Raw genomic sequence first — 6,164 nt, 5'->3', positions numbered from 1 at the left:
CATCCATCACTTTTCCATTAAAAGCACCTCTCTCTCTCACTACCCTCACCCTCTGTTCTTGTTCACAATTTTTTTTTTGTAATGGAATATAGTAATTTCCATTTAATGTTCCTCGATTTGACAAGGTATTACAGTTTTTTCTTTTGATTATTATTATAAGAGGTTTAAGATTTTATGCCCAGAATATGGGTTTAAAATAAAGTGCAGTTAATGTGCAATGTACAGTCCATATCACATCTTCATCTCTATATATGTTTGTAACTTGTAAGTGTTAAATTTATGACTCTTTTTTTCTTATATAGTTATTTATTAATCAGTTTTTAAAGTATGCCGTATAGGCATATATACATTTACATTTGAATTTCCAAATGTTACATTTCACTAAATTTACCCATATTACTTTTGCATATTTAAAAGATAATTTTGTCATTTGACTAAAATTACTAGAAACTCTAAGTGCATGTGAAATTCAAACTTAACTCTTTGCACTTCCAAGACAGAAGGGCTACTAACATTTTGCATGGTAATTATGTTTCTCTTTTTTCTCCCTCTCCTCATATGATTCATTTTTTCCTAAAGGAAAATATTTTCCCACCCTCTAGGGACACTTTGGTTTGGTTTTTTTTTTTTTTTTTTTTTTTGGTGCATGAAGGGACAATTTGTTTTAAAATTAAGTAAAATTGATTTTAAACCAAACATAATCAAGATACAGACTAAATTAATTTCAATGATAAATTTATATTGAAACGTGTTTTCTTCATATGAAAAACCATAGTTGTTAAAGTTGGACGGGATAATATTAATCATAAATTTATATTGAAACTTGTATTCTTCGTTAAAAAGTATGAAAGAAAAACAAATATTCAATAGACCTAAATTCAATTTTATATATATATACACGAGTGTAAAAAATTGAAGTATAAAAAAGTTAGTGATATATTTCCCAATACTAGCAAGTCTTGGGACTTTTCAGGCCTCTGTTTAAAAAAAGAAAAAAAGAAAATTAGGTTCTTGTTTGAGAAAGGTGGTAGTTTTGAGAATATATGTGATTCTCAGTATTTGCATAAGAACCAATCAACTCAAGTTCCATTGGGCACTTTCTTTAGTTAGACGATATTTCATTCTTCATGCTTCACGTTTGTCTGCTTCTCATCCAACTCAATATTTAACAGTGCTACAATGGACGTCACATTTATTTATCAAATAAAATTTAAAATATTGTATTATATTTTTTAGGTTAAAATACTATTTTTATAATATCTATAATTTCACTTATTTTATATTTTACCCTCACAAAATAGTAGAACTCTACCACTTCAACACAAAATAGACAATTTTATAAAAAAAAATAAATGATAGAAACTAAAAGATTTAAATTTACAAATATAGGAATAAGAAAGATCTATTTTAAATTATAATAACCAAAAAATATTGAAAAATATAAATACTGAGACTAAAAATGATTTATTTTAAATTATAAGGTTTAAAAGATAAAATAAATAAAATTATAAATATTAAAAAAATATTTTAATCAAAATTTTAAATGATTATTATTTTCATTTTATTGACAATAAATGAACTTCTTATTAACTAAAAGAGTATTTAAATATTTTTAAATGACAAAATTAAGTACATCATCTTACATAATATTTCAAAATGATTAAAATTATAATTTTACATAAATAACGAAGATCAATCTATTTTAATTATAACATTTAATTTTTATTAAAAACCAATTTAATATTTACTTTTCTGATTAAATTATTGGAAAAAATTCAAATTTTATATTAAATTAAACAATTAAATAATATATAAAAAAAAAAGTGAATTGATATTTGATTAATTATAATGTATTTATTTTATATTTTTGAATTACACGTTTGATTCTCTTTATGAAAATTTTTGTTCTTCAAATTTAAAATAAATAAATAATGATTGGTTTGTTTGTGTTGGTTTTGGGTTTAGCAATTCGCAGGAAGAAGAAGAAGAAGAAGAAGAAGGAGAAGCAGAATAGAAATGTATTATTATGTATCCGAAAAGAGAGAAGAGAATAGTGAATAGAGAATAGTGAATTGCAATTGCATTCCTTGGGAAAAGGGGATTACATTGGATTTGATATGGTTGAAGGTAAAAAAAGAAGTAAAGTGTCAACCATCGAACCCAGTCTGGCTCCAAACGGCGTCGCGAACCCGTCGCATGTCGCGGCCCTTCAAGGTGCGACCGACTCCCTCGAAAACGGAGTTGGAAGCCATGTTCCGGCTACGGGCCAAGTACTGGTGCGGCGGAACCATCTCCGACTCGGTCTCCTCCGGCTCGAACGCATGGTCCACCATCCCCTGCAGCGAGTCCACGTCCACCCTAAGGATCTTGCTCCAATCGGGCACGTTGACGGGTGCTGACGTAGGCATTTGGTGTGGACGTGGCGAGGAAACCGCGTACTGCTGCTGCACGATCCTCGTACCACACCCCGGATCCTCGAACGCCAGCGACAGGCCCCCCACCTGGTCCCTGCTCCTCCGCCGCGGCGCCGCCCGTCTCTCCCAGTCCCAGTCCCCATTCACCTCCGCCTCCGTCATGGACCACATCTCCTCCTCCCGGAACTCGGAGGAGTCCGCGGCGGCCGAGCCTTGCGTGTAGAGTGTTCCCAGAAAACGATCGGTCCGAGGCAGGGCAGCCTTTGCCATGGTGGTTTAAAGAAGCCAAGCCAAGTGAATATTGATTCTTACTTATTATATTATATTTGCAATACCTTCATCGCTTTTCCTTCTTACTTCTTACTTCTTACTTCTTACTTACTTACCTGCCTTGCCTTTGCCATAACCTCTCTGCATACTGCTCCACTTCTATTTATACCCTTTTTCTTTCACCTTTCCAACTCCTTACTCCTTTCTCCTTTCTCCTTTCATTTCATTTCAATTTGAGTTTCGCCCTCATTTAAGTTTATTTATTTAAAAAAATTAAATTTAAGCTTATAAATCTTATAAATTAATCTATTTATCTATCTAATATAATAAAAAACTGATATATATATATATATATTATTAATAATATAATTGAATAATTAAATTTTTAATGCAAACAATCAAACTATCAATAACTTTTATATTTATTATTTTTAAGAAACCAAGAAATAAAAAATAGAAATTCTAGCAATCACATCTTCATCCACTATTTTACTTTATATTAATAGTTGATTATTTAAAATATTCCAAATGAAAAATAAGAAATATTTATAATTTTTTATAAGATTACCCTTTTTCATCTCGGTATATGTGAATGCATCTAAGTGGATAATTACTAATATTTGTCAATAAAAAAGGTGTATATAAGTATGTATAAGTTACCCATTTTACATTAATTTTTTATATATTTTTTAAATATAAATTTTAATAATAATGGAGTAAAAAAAATTTTATCACGCAAATTTTAAAAAAAAACTTTCGCATGTATTTAAAACTAGATGTGTTGACTTATTGAAATTCAAGTTTATTTAAAGTTGTTAGTGTAAAATAATCTTTTAAATAAACTAATAGTTTAGATTATGTTTTTATAAAAAGTCAAACTAGACCTAATTTTTTTTATAGATAATAAGTTAAACTTATATTTTACTTTTATAGAATTGACATGATCATGATGCATCATTATATAGATTTAAATCAACGTATAAAATATTTTCTTTAAGAAAAGTATAAAAAAAATTATGATCATTAGGGGTGAGCATTAAACCAAGACCCAAATCGAACCCGAAAAACCCGATAAAAAATATTACTTTTGAGTGGGTTCGGGCAGGTCTTATGGGTAAATCGGGTTAAAATTTTAGTTTTATACGGGTTATATTGGGCAGGTTCGGTTTTGAATTTTTAAACCCGCTAAAAACCGAACCCAACCGAAAATGAGATAAGTTTAGATTTTTATTATTTTTGTATAACTAAACAACAATGGTCCAAACTTAAAAGTCTTTATTTCAAGTATAATATAGTCATCAATTTGTAACTTTTTTCTTCTTTTTCTCATAACTTAGATATTTATTTTGTCTTCTCCTTCCTCATTCAACTTCTCAACACACTAGTCCATTTTTAGAGTTTTTTTTTTGCTTCTTTCTTTGTCTTTCTTTTCCATCTTCTTATCTCTATTTTGAGTACAACTTGTGCGGCTGTGGTTTCTTATGGGTTTTGTAATCTAACTTTAGATTTCTTTTGCATGTAACAACTATGGATTTTGTTATCTTTTATTTTTGCTTCTTTAGTTTGTAAATGTTTAATCTACGAATCTACTTACACCATCTATTGTCACCTTCATTCTATTTTTGTACACTATTTTTAAAATATTTTTTTTATCGTTTTAAGCTTCATCTTTGTTAAGATAATTTGGTCTACAAAAAAATTCAAACCCGATTGTACCCACCCGCTCAAATCTGAATCCGTTTCAACCCGAACCGCCTCAAATCAAAAGCTTAGTCGGTCGGATATGGGTCACATTTTTTCAAAGTTGGTTTACAATGGGTTGGACATTTTTCACCCAAACCCGACCAAACCCGACCAAATCCACCCGTTGCTCACCCCTAATGATCATCTGTTAAATTGAATTATTAATGAAATAAAGTTTTGTATAATTTTTCATTTTTTTTATTTCTAGACTTGATTTATATACTAATAACTTTTAATTTAACGGTTGAGTTGTTAAAATTTGATGTTAACACGAGTTATCAAGTGAAATAAGTCACTAAGACTTACTTTTAGAGTAAATAAATTTCTTCTCTCTCTCTCTCTCTCTCTATATATATATATATGTATTGACAATGACAATAACAATGACAACGACACTAACAACAGTAGCTCATTATCATCATTGTCATTATGATTATTATTATTGTCATCATTACTATTAACGTTGACGATGATAGCGACAATAATGATGATAACAGTAACGACAACAATGGTAGTAATGATATCAATGATTGATGATGATGTTGATAGTTGTACAAGTGATAATAATAATAATCTTGTAAGAGAACATTTATATTTGAGATTTAGTCTTAACCATTAATTTTTTTTTTATCTATAATCTAAAAAATTATAATTTATTGCTCTCATGTGTCATAATAAGATATGTTCTCATTAGATATACTTCTCTCTCTCTCTCTCTCTCTCTCTCTCTCTCTCTATATATATATATATATATATATATATATATATATAAGGAGGGATCTACTTATTTCAAAAGTAAGTTTACTTAAAATTATTTCACTCACTAACTCATATTTTATATTCAATGATTCAATCATTTAATTAAAAATTCTTAATGCATAAATCAATTCTACGAAGTTTTAAAAAATTTAAAAATTATTTGATGTTCCATTTAATTAATTTATAATTAAAAAAATTTAATTCAATAGTTAAATCATTAAAATTTGATACAAAATATGAATTATTAAGTAAAATAAGTTTAAGTAGACTTATTATTGAAATAAGTGAATTTTTCCTTTCTTTTTCTCTCTATATATAATTAGTATTCTAAATATATATGGGTAGAGAATTTTCTAGTACTATTATTTTCAGAAAATAAATGGAATCTTTTAAAAAAAATTATTCGTTTAAGTTATTGGAAATAACACACAATTATGATGGCAAGTGGGACCATTTAGGCAAATTTTATTAGATAAATGTAGGCAGATAGGCAGAGAAGAAAATCTCACCAAAAAAAAAAAAAAAAAGAGAAGAAAATGCAATAATCTAATTCCGCTAACTGACATGCCCTTCTTCCATCAATTTTCCATTTTCGTTGTTATTGGTCGTTATAATTGGAATAAAGAGATTTATATCTTTTCTACTTCTGGTCACTGCGATTAACATTTGAGGTTTCACATAGTTCTTTCACTAGGCTGAAATTTGAATAAGAAAAAAAAGTATGAACAAGTTGGTTTGGAATATGAATGAATGAAAGGGAATTTATGAGTCATCCAACGCAATATGTCTTATTTGAAACGAAAAGGTAAATTAAATAAAATGTTCGTAAGTGGATTAGAATATCTTGAAGGCATCATTCTAGTCAACAAAACATCCATCATGAGGTTATCATAATTTATAATAGTATTTTTTTCTTCAAAATAAATGTTAAATATTAATTCCTTTATTATATTTAAAAAATAGACTCGAATAATAATT

General features: G+C 28.3%; 1 non-coding gene across 1 annotated transcript; it reads right to left on the bottom strand.

Annotated features, from left to right (window-relative positions):
* Positions 1–2,054: 2,054 nt before the first annotated feature.
* LOC109809294 (protein S40-6) lies at positions 2,055–2,835 on the bottom strand. The gene has a single exon (XR_014434270.1). It is a non-coding gene; the product is annotated as a protein S40-6 (transcript).
* Between the last annotated feature and the right edge of the window lie 3,329 nt (positions 2,836–6,164).

Source organism: Cajanus cajan, chromosome 5, assembly GCF_000230855.2.
Source record: "Cajanus cajan strain Asha chromosome 5, NIPB_CcT2T_4, whole genome shotgun sequence".
In the NCBI taxonomy this organism is placed as follows: Eukaryota; Viridiplantae; Streptophyta; class Magnoliopsida; order Fabales; family Fabaceae; genus Cajanus; species Cajanus cajan.
This window is presented reverse-complemented; position numbering and strand designations above follow the sequence as displayed.